Below are 14,786 nucleotides of genomic sequence, written 5' to 3' on the forward strand. Positions count from 1 at the left end.
CTTTCTCAGGAATTGGCAACCTGACGCATTTAGTTTTTGAAACAAAGTCTGGTCTGCGTAACTTTGAGTGGCTTTGGGAGATGAACCAATCTGTGCGTTGGTGGCATTCTCTTTTCCTCTTTCCTCCCATTTGCTTCCCTGCAGATGAGTTTGACCAAACTGCGGGAGGCAGTGGAAGACAGGAGTGCCTGGCGTGCTCTGGTCCAGGGGTTCACGAAGAGTCGGACACGACTAAACAACAACAACAACCATTCCAATAAGGCTTCTATCCCTCTCTTATTTTCTATCAGTGTCACCGAACTCACAAAAGGGACTGCTGACTGGTGGAGCCAGGCTAGGCTCTAAACCGGCCTTATGCGGCCTCTGGTGGCCCTACTTTGTATACTTTGCTTCTCTGGTCCCTTGGCCTCCCTTTCTGGGGTTCAGAGCAGCAGTTCAGCCTCGGTGCAACCCTGTGGAGGTGTGATAAAACTTCTGCCTGCAGTTTCGCTTGCAAGGGAAAGAGAACTTTTTTCTCAAAGTTTCTAGGTAGGAAGAACATGCCTCGCTTCAACAGCAGTATCTTTTCTTCCCCCTTTCTCCCCCTTCCGGCTTCGTGCAACACATTCATATCCATAACTGCCAGGCAGAAAGCCCGGATCCTGCAGCCTGGCCAGTTGGAAGGGTTTGGTTTGTTTGGCAAGATCCGTTTACGTCCTCTAGACTGCTGCCTGGAAAAGTGACCCCCCCCCCCGAAAGCAAAGAAGTCTGCTTTCTCTGCCCTGCCCTGGGTGTGTCTGGACACCAGGGGCGTAGCCAACTTACTGTTTTTCAGATGTTACGGACTACAACGCCCACCACTCTTGACCACTGGCCGCACTGGCTGGGCAAGATGGGAGTTGTAGTCCAAAACATCTGGAGGGCACCACATTGCCAACATCTGTTGTATGGAGTGGCATTGTCAGGGCTGGAATCAGGCGTAGGTCAGTAACAAAAACAACAAATTGCCCGAGGCCAGTGCTTAGTGCAACTCTTTCGAGGAGGTCTTGTCCCAATGAAGCATTTGTGAGGACTGAAGGTCCCCGCCTTCCCAGTGCCCACTAGGACTCCTCCTCTGTCGGGTATTTTCCCCCCCCCCCGCACTATCTCAGGCTCCGCCTGCGCACAACCTCCCTCTACTGGGGGAAGGGAGCTGGTCACAGCAGCAGCAGGAGACTCCCTGGCTTCTACAGCAGCCTGTCATCTCTGCTTCTTGCTCCCGCTCCTCTCCAGGCTCTGCTTCTGCCTTGGATTCCGGACTGCTCTCTGCCACAGCCTCTTCCTGCTCACTAAACCCTGTTCCCTCTTCAGCTTCCGACACCACCTCCTCCCAGTCTGCTCCCTCTTGACCAGTGGCAGAGGAAGGGGGATGCGGAGGGTGCAGACCGCCCTGGGTGTCATCACGGGTGTGTGTGTGTGTGTGTGACAAAACGACAAAAATATGAGGGTTTTTTATAAAAAAAATGGGCTCACAAAACTTTTTAGTTCAGTCAACAAACCTAACAAAACGTGGCTGGCACTGGGTGCCACACCACGAGGGCCGGCACTTACCACGCGTCTCTCCTGGGAGTGGCTTGGGCGCCTGCAGGCTCTGCGCTGCCTGAAACGGCAGTGTGGGGCTTGTGTCTACAGCTGGGGGGAGGTGGTAGAGAGGCTCCACGCAGTGCCCCTTGCCCCCATGCGCAGCTCGCCCAGCCCCCGGCTGCAGGACATGTGCACCGCACCCGGCACCCGAGCAGCTAGTTACACTGCTGCTCTTGACTACTCATTGTCGTCCCACCACCAATCCCCCGAGTCTTCTTCCCCTGGGAGTTCCCCGGCTGGTGCCTCCTATCACCCCTCTGTGTCCATCCAGTTCTTGACAGACATTTACAGTGGTACCTCTGGATGCAAACGGGATCTGTTCTGGAGCCCCGTTCGCATCCTGAAGCAAACACAACCCGGGTCCATGCATCATTTTGAGTGTGCATGCGCGAACGGCGAAACCTGGAAGTAACGTGCTCCATTACTTCTGGGTCACCGTGGAGCGCAACCCAAAAAGCTTAACCTGAAGCGACTTCAACCCGAGGTATGACTTACCGTATTTTTCGCTCTATAAGACGCACCAGACCACAAGACGCACCTAGTTTTTGGAGGAGGAAAACAAGAAAAAAAATATTCTGAATCTCAGAAGCCAGAACAGCAAGAGGGATCGCTGCGCAGTGAAAGCAGACATCCCTCTTGCTGTTCTGGCTTCTGGGATAGCTGCGCAGCCTGCATTCACTCCATAAGACGCACACACATTTCCCCTTACTTTTTAGGAGGGAAAAAGTGAGTCTTATAGAGCAAAAAATACAGTATTTTCCTTCCTGCAGCATGCATGTATCGCCCACCCAGGCATCACTTGCTCTTGCTGCTCCTTTGGAACTGTTTGCCTAAACAGTGTCTGCTCAATATATATTTTTTTTTGGGGGGGGAGGGCGGAAGGAGACCCTGAGTGGGGTCCCCTCCTTGTGACCCCTGCTTGCCGCGATATGCACCACTGCCTTGAAGTAGCAAGTACAGCCAGCTGCTTTCGCTTGCTCTTGCTTTGAGAAGTCAGGCGAACACACAGCAAGAGTAAGCGAGTGGGTTCTGGGGCTCAGCAGGGACCCCTGACCATCCACTGCACTTTAATTTCGATATGTTCTGTTTGCATGATGTGTTGGTCTATGGAATTGCACTTTGTGAGATATTATATGTTGAATTGTGTTTGAAATAGAAGTTACATGGTCAAAAACAGCCTGTTACGTTGTGTGTGTTGTTACCAGGGTTGAGGGCTTTGGCACGTGTCTCACAATACTGACCCCTGGCACCGGCCCAGGCATCAGGCACATTTTGCAACCAAGTGAAGATGTTTTTTCTTCAGGTTTGGCGCCTGGCATCTGCACCATCTGGCTGGCATGCAGAGAAATCTCTGGAGATTTCTTGTCGCTTTTTTTTTTAAATGTTTCAATGTGTTGTAAACCGCTTTGAGATGTTTTCCCCCTTTAAAAAGAAAGTGGTATAGAAAAGAAAGAAGGAATAAGAATGATCAATTTCACTGCAAAAAAAAAGGTGACTAGACAGTCTGTTGTACTGACTGTAAAAAAAAAAAAAAGAGGTATAGGTAAAGGACCCCTGGACAGTTAAAAGGTAAAGGTCTTTTCGTGGTCCAGTCGTCACCGACTCTGGGGTTGCGGCGCTCATCTTGCTTTATTGGCCAAGGGAGCCGGCGTACAGCTTCCGGGTCATGTGGCCAGCATCACTAAGCCGCTTCTGACGAACCAGAGCAGCGCACGGAAACTCTGTTTACCTTCCCTCCGGAGTAGTACCTATTTATCTACTTGCACTTTGATGTGCTTTCGAACTGCTAGGTGGGCAGGAGCTGGGACCGAGCAACGGGAGCTCACCCCGTCGCGGGGATTCAAACCGCCGACCTTCTGATCAGCAAATCCTAGGCTCCGTGGTTTAACCCACAGCACCACCCACGTCCCTTCCTGGACAGTTAAATCCAGTCAAAGGTGACTCTTGGGTTGTGGCATGACTAAACCACTAGCATGACTAAACCGCTTCTGGCGCAACGGAACACTGTGACGGAAACCAGAGCGCATGGAAACGCCATTTACCTTCCTGCCGCAGTGGAACCTATTTATCTACTTGCACTGGTGTGCTTTCGAACTGCTAGGTTAGCTTGGACAGAGCAATGGGTGCTCGCCCAGTTGCGGGGATTTGAACTGCCGGCCTTTCATTTGGCAAGCCCAAGAGGCTCAGTGGTTTAGACCACAGTGCCACCCGCGTCCCAATATGTGGTGACTGTAACCTAGGTTTAAGGTGCTGTTTGGTGATCAGCTTATATATCTGAGCTTCTTACACTGCTACAGAAACACACCTGCCTGCCCAGTGCAAAAGGACAACTTAGGATGTGGCGTTCCAAGTGTAGTGATACCCACTTACGTATTCCCCGGTTGTGGAGGGCAAAGGGCTTCTTGCTCATGTCCAATTCTGCACCTCAAAACAGCGAGTACCTTGCATCCTGGTACCTTGCAGCTTTACCCACTCAGTCTGCTGTCCCAGGCAGGGACACAAGGGGCATTGGTGGCCACCAGCTCGCATGGTTTTAAAAGCAGGTTAGATCAAAGCTATCAGTGGCTACTAGCCACAATGTCCATCTGACTGGCCCCACTGAGAACAGGATGCTGGGCCAGATGTTCCTTTGGCCTGATCCACCGGGGCTTTTCTTAAGTCCTTAGGTTAAGCTGGCACAGTCCAGTTTGGGGCAGCAGCGTCGCATTTGGAGTTGTCCTCTTCAGGCCTGGCGAAAGCAGGCAGCCTAACTTCTCTCGTTTCCTTCAGGGTCAGAGAGAATGACTCCTGTGCTTCTGTGACCCCCCCCCCCGTGGCTTCTACGGGCCAGACAGAGACTGAGCAGGCTGTTCCCCCATTTATACTGCCAGCCGGGAAAATGCCCCTAGAGACCATCTCCCTTGGAGCAGCAGGATTTCGACTTTCCTTGAATCTTCTTCCCTTTCCTGTAAGTCACCAGGTGACTTTCATAACCATTCCTGCCACACCCTTTTCTTACTTCTGCTGCTGCAGCAACTTTCCCCTTCTTTTCTGCTACTGTTATGCCTGTTGTTTCTACTACTGCTACTACTTGTTACAACAAGTAACAAGTCATACCTCGGGTTGAATGCGCTTCGGGTTGAGCGCGTTCGAGTTGCACTCCGCGGCAACCTGGAAGTAACGGAGCGCGTTACTTCCGGGTTTCGCCGCTTACGCATGCGCAGACACTCAAAATGACATCACGCCCATGCACAGAAGCAGCAGAAAGCGACGCGCGTGTGCACAGACGTGCCGTCACTAGTTACGTTTGCTTCTAGATGCGAACGGGGCTCCGGAACGGATCTCCGTATCTAGAGGTACCACTGTAATAATAATAATATTATTGAGGCTGTGAGTTTTTAAGCACCATGCTACAAGTTGCACAGAGCTTCATGTAACTCTTTTTTGAAGGAAGGTCTTGGGGATTTGGTGGGGAGGAGATGCTTTAACCCAGGCATAGGCAAACTCGGCCCTCCAGATGTTTTTGGGACTACAATTCCCATCATCCCTGACCACTGGTCTTGTTAGCTAGGGATGAGGGGAATTGTAGTCCCAAAACATCTGGAGGGCCGAGTTTGCCTATGCCTGCTTTAACCCTTGTCAGTTGTCCTTTCATCTCTCCATTCCCCAGTTACTTTTTCTCCAAATAGGGAAAAATAAAGTGGTAGCGCTCCCCCCCCCATGGGAGGAAAAGCTTATGATGGGGGCATGGGGGCGCCTAATGTTTAGAGCAGGGGTTGGGAATTGTTCATCCGTAAGCCAGAGGCGGGTGGCGCTGTGGGTAAAACCTCAGCGCCTAGGACTTGCCGATTGTATGGTGGGCGGTTCGAATCCCTGCGGCGGGGTGAGCTCCCGTCGTTCAGTCCCAGTTCCTGCCCACCTAGCAGTTCGAAAGCACTCTTAAGTGCAAGTAGATAAATAGGTACTGCTTTCTAGCGGGAAGGTAAACGGCGTTTCCGTGTGCTGCGCTGGTGCAGGCTCGCCAGAGCAGCTTCGTCACACTGGCCACGTGACCCGGAAGTGTCTCCTGACAGCGCTGGCCCCCGGCCTCTTAAGTGAGATGGGCGCGCAACCCCAGAGTCGGTCACAACTGGCCCGTATGGGCAAGGGTACCTTTACCTTTACCTTTAAGCCAGAGGCAGCCCATGGTTGTTTGGGGTCCAGCCTGTGATGTCTCTTTCAGCCCCTATATAAAAAAGGTCACATGCAAATTGAGCCTTTCCCACTCTAACTGCTACACAGTGGGGATTTTCTGCAGGAAGGGAAAAGGGGAGACACAGCATTGGGGAGGGGAGAGAAAATGGGTGACCCACCACCAGCTCCATCCTGACCCGCTGCTGGCTTCTGCCCTACCTCTTGGAAGGTCTTGTCTCTCTACATTTTACACACGCACTTCCTCCTGAAGTATTATTATTTTTTAAATGACTAACTCCGTGTAACATCCAGTTTGACCTGAATGCAGGGAATGTGCCAGAGTATTGTAAGCAGATGGCCAACGATGGTCTACTCCAGAGGTGGAGAACAGTTTTCTAGTCATAGGCTGCTCCCTCTGGTAGAAACATCAATTTTATTATTCCCATATTGCACCAATTACCTTACAGTGGTACCTCGGTTCAGGTTACAGACTCCACTAACCCAGAAATAGTTCTTCAGGTCAAGAACTTTGCTACAGGATGAGAAAAGAAATCGTGTAGTGGCGGCGCGGCAACAGCAGGAGGCCCCATTAGCTAAAGTGGTGCTTCAGGTTAAGAACAGTTTCAGGTTAAGTATGGACCTCCGGAATGAATTAAGTACTTAACCTGAGGTACCACTGTATTCCCATTTTACACCAAGAGAAAATGACTTACCAGAGGTCACACGAGGAATCGGTGGTGGAGGCGAAACCTGAACTCAGGCCACCAAAATCAAGTCCATTTCTTGCTGTCTCTCTTGTTCCCCATTGTCCAGCAAGGGTAGGGAACCTCAGGCCCGGGTGGGTAGGCCAGAAAACATCCCTCCAAGTGTCCCTATTTGCCCTTTGGGAGTTTCCGCAGGCCACACCCCTCACCTTCCTTGCTCCACACCTTCCTTGAGTGTTTTGGGCAGACTGAGATGCATCTCTGATACTGACTTTTGCTTGCTTGCTTGGATGGAGAAGTGTGTGTGTGTGTGTGTGTGAGAGAGAGAGAGAGAGAGCGCATGCCTAGAAACTAGCCAAAAACATGCAAAGGTAGCATTTACACCAGTGCTCTGCCAAGAACTGGCCTTTGCTCCTCGGGAGGGACTGTGGTCTACCACTGCTGTACAGTTAGGAAAAGGGGAATGCTTTAATAGGATTCCCCCCAGCCAAAGTTGCTCTGAAATTCTTTCCTTTCCTTGGTGTAAGCACTAAGCTTATTAGCTGTTTTTGTGTGTTAAACCTCCCCCCTCATGCTTTGGGCTTTTGCAAATTTTTGGAGTTTATGGCATGCACCTTGGACTTCATCTTAGCACACCCAAAACTGATGGTGGACGAGGGTTTCCTGCTGCTGCTTTGTTTTTTATTTACTAATTAAAATGCTTAGTTGCTTTATCCTTGACAAAGGCGGCGACTTACAAAATCGGCCATACTCTCTTGCCTTGCAACCAACCCAGCTCCAACCCCTCCCTTGCATTGCAGAGGGTTGGATATAGACAACCCTTGGGCTCATTGCCAACTCTACAATTTGTGATTCTATGATTCTGCCCTTTCCCTGGGGTCTTGTACTCGCTGGTTCCATTCTCTTTTCTGTGTGCGTGGGGGTGGGAAGTAAATGTATCAGGCCACTTTATTTTATTTTATTTTTTTTAAATTCTTTTTTATTGAATTTCCTTTACAACCAACAAAAATATCAAAACCCATACATAGAGAGCGAAAAAATTAAAAAGGCACCAAAAATAAAGAAAAGACAAAACAAAAAAGACAGAAAAACAGATATGCATGACAAAAACCATTTCGAACATACAAGCTGACTTCCTTCCCTGCTGGATTCGGTTTTCTTAATTAAAAAACTCCGTTTTCTGCAGCTGGTATTGTTACTGGATTGTACATCGTCAGTTTTATAACAGACCTGCTATAGTTGTTAAGTTTCTATGATTTCCTTCTATATATGCCATAAATTTATTCCAGTCGCCAATAAACTTTGTATTTTTTTGGTTTCTAATTTTTTGTGTCATTTTTGCTAATTCAACAAATTCAAATAATTTAGATTGCCACTCCCTCACTGTTGGGATATTTGTACTTTTCCAATTTTGTGCAATTAGTATTCTGGCCGCTGCTGTCGAATATTGAAACAAGGTTTTGTCTTCTTTTCTGATTTCATCCCCAATAATTCCTAATAGAAAGGCTTCTGGTCTTTTAGGAAAGGTGTATTTAAATATATTTTTTTAACTCATTATAAATTAAGTCCCAAAATTTCTTCACTTCCTCATACGTCCACCACATATGAAGGAAGTTACCCTCTTTTATTCTACATTTCCAGCAGGCCTTGTTTCCTGTTTTGTACATCTTTCCTAATTTTACTGGCGTTATATACCACCTATATATCATCTTTTCTAAATTTTCTCTAATTGCAACACTCGCCGTAAATTTTATCCCATTATTCCATAATTTTGACCATTTTTCATATTCTATATTATATCCCAGGTCCATCGCCCATTTTATCATAACATCCTTAACTTCCTCATCTTTAGTGTCCCATTCCAATAATATGTCATACATTTTAGATAGTAACTTAATTTTGCTTTCAATTATTTCTATTTGAAATTTGGATTTCTTTTCATTTATTCCTACTTTTTTATCTTCCGTCCATCTTGCATTTATTTGATGATATTGTAGCCAGCCTGTTAGTTTTCCTTTCAGATCTTCATATGGTCTTAATATCCAGCCGCCTTCAGATCTTATCAGTAGGTCCTCGTAAGTCAATCTTTGCCCTTCCATATTTGTTTTTTTAATTATTAGGATATCTGTTGGTGACAACCACCACGGTGTTTTCCATTCTAGAATTTTTTTGTTTTTCTCTCAAACTTCATATAATGGTCCTCTAATAATATGGCTTGAAAACCCTTTGTGTACCTTTTCTTTGTTTGACCATAAGTTGGCGTGCCAGCCGAACCTATTGTTGAATCCTTCCAAATCTAATAGGTCAGTGTTTTCCAAAGTTATCCAATCTTTAACCCAACAAAGGCAGGCGGCCTCAAAATATAATTTTAAATTCGGGACCGAGAAACCCCCTCTTTCTTTTCGATCTGTAAGTAATTTGAATCTAATTCTTGGCCTTTTCCCTTGCCTTATAAATTTCGAAAGAGTTTTCTGCCAATCTTTAAATATTTTGGAACCTCTAATAACTGGTATGTTTTGAAACAGGAACAACATTCTTGGGAGTACATTCATTTTTATTGCCTCCATCCTACCTATCCATGAAAGTTTAACTCTGTTCCAGACGTCTAGATCTTTTTTTATTTCTTTCCACGTTGTTAAATAATTGTCTTGAATTAGGTTTATGTTTTTTGGTGTAAGCCATATTCCTAGATATTTTATTTTTTTTGGTCACCTTAATTCCATGTTTTGTCTCTAATTTTTCTCTTTCGTCTTTTCCCAGATTCTTAATCATCATTTTTGTCTTTGATTTATTCAATTTAAAGCCGGATAGTTTGCCATATTCTTCCAATACTTCCAGCGCTTTGCTAATACTTTTTTGCGGCTCTTCCAAGGATAGCATCAGATCATCTGCATAGGCTTTTAGTTTATATTCTTTTATTCCTACTTTAATCCCTTGAATCTCTGGTATTGTTCTTATTTTATTCGCAATCACCTCTAATACCATAATAAACAGAAGCGGGGAGAGGGGGCATCCCTGTCTTGTCCCTTTTCCGATTCTAAATGTGTTTGTAAAGTTGTTATTTATAATCAATTTGGCGGATTGGTTCAAATATATTGCCTCTATACCTTTCAAGAACTCGCCCTCTATCCCAGCTTTTTCCATACTTTTTAGTAAGAACGACCAAGAAACATTATCAAATGCCTTCTCTGTGTCTATGAATATCAACGCTGCAGGTACTTCATTTTTAGTTTCCAAATATTCAATTATATTTATAGCATGTCTTACATTATCTTTCAAAAACCTATTTGGGAGGAATCCTGCTTGATCTTTGTGGATTAAATTTATTAAACACTTTTTCAATCTATTCACCATGACCTCTGCAAAGATTTTATAATCATTATTTAATAATGATATCGGCCTGTAATTCTTAATATTCAATTTATCCATATCCGGTTTAGGGATTAGCGTAATATGGGCCTCTCTCCAGGATTCTGGTATTCTTCCTCCTCTAAGGATATTATTCATAGTGTCACAAAGCACTGGTGTTAGTTGACTCTCCAAAACCTTATAGTATTTGGCAGACAGCCCATCCGGTCCCGGGGCCTTCCCTAATTTCATTTTTCTTATTGCATTCTGGATCTCTTCTATTTTTATAGGTTTATTTAATTGAATTCTTTCTTCTTCTGTTATGGTCTTCCCACTGCAATCTTCTAAATATTTTTCTATTTGAACTAAATCTTCATCTTCTTTTTTGTACAGTTTCTCGTAGAATTTGAGAAAATTTTCTTTTATTCTTTTTGGATCTTCTATCAATTCTTCCTCTATTTTTATCTAATTTATCACATTTTGTTTTTGCCTTCTTCTCAATTGCCAGGCCAATAGTTTACCTGTTTTATTAGCTGATTCAAAGTATTTTTGTTTCATTAGCTTGATTTTCCATTCGATTTCTTGATTTGTTAACATTGAGTATTGTGTTTGTAATATTTTTATCATTAGTACGTTTTGTTCATCTCTCGGATTTTCTATTAGTTTTTTCTCACAAACTCTTAGCTGATTAAGTATCTCCTCTTTCTTATGTTCTCTTATCTTCCTCTGATAATTGTTTTGTTGGATGAAGAACCCTCTTAAAACAGCCTTACTGGCATCCCAAACTACCTCTATATTTGTTTCTGTGTTAAGATTCAGGTCGAAGTAATCTTTTAGGGTTGCTTTGGCCTTTTCAGTAATTTCTTCACTGTCTAATAAATATTCATTCAATCTCCATCTGAACCCCTCCTGTGATACACCTTTTATCTCCAACATTATCGAATTATGATCAGAGAGGGTTCTCGGTTGAATTTCACATTTTACAGTTCTTAAAGTAAGTTCTCTTGAGATCCAGATTTGGTCAATTCTGCCCCAACTTTTAGAGAAAGTTACCAAAGGAAGCTAATAATTGAAGGTAGACCAATTATTATCTTTAAAGAAATACCAACCAGGCTTCTACGCAAAAGAGAGGGTTACAAACAGTTAGTAAACGCTCTGAAAAAGAATGGCATACAACATAGATGGGAATTCCCTGAAGGGATTTCCTTTTTTTATAAAGATAAAAGATTCAAGATTACGGAAAGCCAGGAAGTGGGTAAATTTCTCCGTAGATATGAAAGAGAGCTTGGGAGGATGGAGGAGAGATATAGAGGGAGAAATGGAGATCCAGAGGAAAGAGGAGATATAAGAGAGAAAAGAAGGGAACAGGAAGAAAAAAGAGGGGAGGGAGAAGAAGAGGAAGAAGAAGGAGAGGGGGAGGTAGAGGAAGAAGAAGCAGAAGCAGAAGCAGAAGAACCAGAAAGTAAAACCACTAGAATTTAAAGTGATAATTTATTGGTCTATAAGAAAGTAAGCGTAATAATGAACTTGAAAGTTTTATCATGGAATGTAAATGGTATGAATGAAAAAACCAAAAGGAATAAAATTATAAGTGTCCTGAAAAGGAAAAAACTTGATTTAATTTGCATACAAGAGACACACGTGATCAAAAAGCATAAACATATTTTGCTAAATAAAAAATTGGGAATAGAATTCATAAACTCCACGGTGGAAAAAAAAGAGGAGTAGCAACATATGTCAATGAAAAATGGGAACCTAAACTGATTTATAAAGATGATGAAGGAAGGATACTGGGAGTACAAATTAACTTCCAGGGGGAAAAACTCAATGTGGTAAACATATATGCCCCAAACTCAAACAAATTAGAATTTTATAAGACGTTAGAGCAGGTCCTACTAGAGTTAGAAAGCAACAGGACGATATTATTGGGAGACTTCAATGCCGTGCCGGTGCCAGAAGTTGATAGACAAACAGAAAAGAAAAAGCGCAACCAAGGGAAACTACCAAGATCATTTGAAGATTTGGAAGAAAATTTGGATCTAATAGACATCTGGAGACATAAACATCCATTAGAGAAACAATTCACTTTCTTCTCAGAAGTACACTTTATTTTATTTTTAAGAGATGCTTTCAGGTCTGTTGCTTGTCACTAAGAGGAAGTCGTGAAGGCAGGTGATAGCCGCAAGCCCATGTGCCCCCAGGCTGCTTTGCATGTACAGCAGGCCTATATGGCTTATGTAACGGCAGCTGTCTTTCCTGTGCATGGCAGGATATGACCACTCCAGGTAGTTAAGAGTTTCAGCGTAAATAGGTTGCAGTAAATCAGAAAGTACTGTGTGGCAGGAGCTAATCTGTCCTCCTCGCCTATACATGGCAGCCAGCTCTGCTAGTGGATCTGATCTTTGTGAGAAGCACCCCAGGGGAAGGCATGCTCTTTGTCAAAGACAAGGCCTTTGGAACCACCACTGACATCGCCTGTAACTTTTCAAAGTGCAGCTTTCCAAACTTGTGCTTGAACTGTGCATTTCCCTCCTCCCTCCCTTTACTTTTTCCTTGTGTGCTGTGTCTTGGATTGTAAGTCTGAGGTCAGGAACCATCCAAATACCAGGTTTTTTTGCAAGCCATTCCAAGAGTCTTGCAATTTGAAACTGGTATTGCTATTAGTATAAAGGTAAAGGGACCCCTGACCGTTAGGTCCAGTCGTGACCGACTCTGGGGTTGCGCGCTCATCTCGCTCTCTAGGCCGAGGGAGCCAGCATTTGTCTGCAGACAGCTTCCAGGTCATGTGGCCAGCATGACTAAGCCGCTTCTGGCGAACCAGAGCAGCGCACGGAAATGTCGTTTACCTTCCCGCCGGAGTAGTACCTATTTATCTACTTGCACTTTGACGTGCTTTCGAACTGCTAGGTTGGCAGGAGCAGGGACCGAGAAATGGGAGCTCACCCCGTCACGGGGATTCGAACTGCCGACCTTCTGATCAGCAAGTCCTAGGCTCTGTGGTTTAACCCACAGCGCCACCCGCGTCCCATTGCTAATAGTATACAAAGCCCTTAACAACTTGGGACCATTTACCTACGAGATCGCTTTTCCCCACAAGGGCCCACTTGACTGCCTCGATCGGTGTAATTGGCACTACTGCAGGTGACACATAATACCCATTCGGCTTTAGTGTGACAGCGCCTGAACTTTGGAACTCCCTGCCTGTTGAGATCAAGTCGGCACCATCACTGTACTCTTTTCGGTGCTTACTTAAAACTGTTCTTGTTCAGACAAGCCTACCCACGTGATTAGAAAGTTGAGGTCATTTTAATCTGTTTCAGCATTTTCATTTAGTACGTCTTAAAGTAGGATCGTGAATCCTTTTTGATTTTATTGTTTTGTCTTTTTGTAAACTGCTTTGAAGTGGGTAGTTTTTTTTTAATACAGTCAGGCAGTGTGTAACGTGTGTGATATAAATAAATCCTATAAATAAACAAACCTAATTTCAGTCTCTGGACTTAAATGGTCTGATGTGTCTGCTCCCCATCGTTAGGACAGCAATGTGTCATTAAATTATTTCAAAGTGTGGCAAGCCAATCCTGGTGCCCTCTGGCTCAGTCTGGTGACCGAGATCCTAGATTTCTGCCCTAAAGTACTGCCCAGATGGCACCACTGTCTGGGAATGCAAACTTGTTAGGGCAAAATGCTCTGTACCGCTCTTCTGAGTCAATTTCACTTCTGTTGGTGAGCTGTCCTTACTCATTCATTTTGTTGGTGTTTGAGAATCAGTCTGCACCTTTTTATTTGTTTGTTTGCTGGAGGCAATAGCCCATGCTCTTTTGAGGATAGGCGTAAAGGATACACATGACTTAGGCAGCGTTAGAACCTCAGATATACAAGCTAGGTGCAAAATGGCTCCTTAAACCAAGGTTGTTGTTGTTTAGTCATTTAGTCGTGTCCGACTCTTCGTGACCCCATGGACCAGAGCACGCCAGGCACTCCTGTCTTCCACTGCCTCCCGCAGTTTGGTCAAACTCATGCTGATAGCTTTGAGAACACTATCCTACCATCTCATCCTCTGTCGTCCCCTTCTCCTTGTGCCCTCCATCTTTCCCAACATTAGGGTCTTTTCCAGGGAGTCTTCTCTTCTCATGAGGTGGCCAAGGTATTGGAGCCTCAGCTTCAGGATCTGTCCTTCCAGTGAGCACTCAGGGCTGATTTCCTTAAGAATGGATTGGTTTGTTCTTCTTGCAGTCCATGGGACTCTCAAGAGTCTCCTCCAGCACCATAATTCAAAAGCATCAATTCTTCAGCGATCAGCCTTCTTTATGGTCCAGCTCTCACTTCCATACATCACTACTGGGAAAACCATAGCTTTAACTATTCGGACCTTTGTTGGCAAAGTGATGTCTCTACTGTCTAGTTGATGTTTTGGGGCAAGGCAGCTCTAAAGTCTAATTTTTCAAAAGATGGACTGACTGTGTTTGATTCTCGGTTAAACATCTGGTTAGTTCAGATGACAACCTTGAACTAGGCTAGGAACTTTGAGAACTTAAAGAAGAAAAGTCCCTTGATCCAGGGACATTTCCCATATATAATGGCCTATTCCTACCTCTTTTAAAGGGTGACATGGATCATTCATAATGTAGGAATGTTCTTCGCAACTGTGAGCAGAGCAGTGGGGTGGGCTAAGTGAAGAAAAGCAACAACAATTAACTGTAATGCTGTTCACTGCTCCTGCTCAGGCTGCAGAAAAAAATTTGCATTTTGGTTGCTGAAATTCATTCTGATTGTGCAGATAAAATATAATGGAAGGATTCTGCAGGATGTGGTATACGTGTGGGAAAACAGTCAAGATCCAAGGATCCCCAGATGGATCTTGGGGCCCTGGCATCTTCTACCTGGTTGCAAGTGGCTAGTAGCCAGGTGCAAAATGCGCCTGGCACCTGGCTAATTTCTAACACTGCACTCAGGAGTGAACATAGATATTATGCAGACCTC

Source organism: Podarcis cretensis (assembly GCF_951804945.1).
Source record: "Podarcis cretensis genome assembly, chromosome: 11".
Lineage (NCBI taxonomy): Eukaryota > Metazoa > Chordata > Lepidosauria > Squamata > Lacertidae > Podarcis > Podarcis cretensis.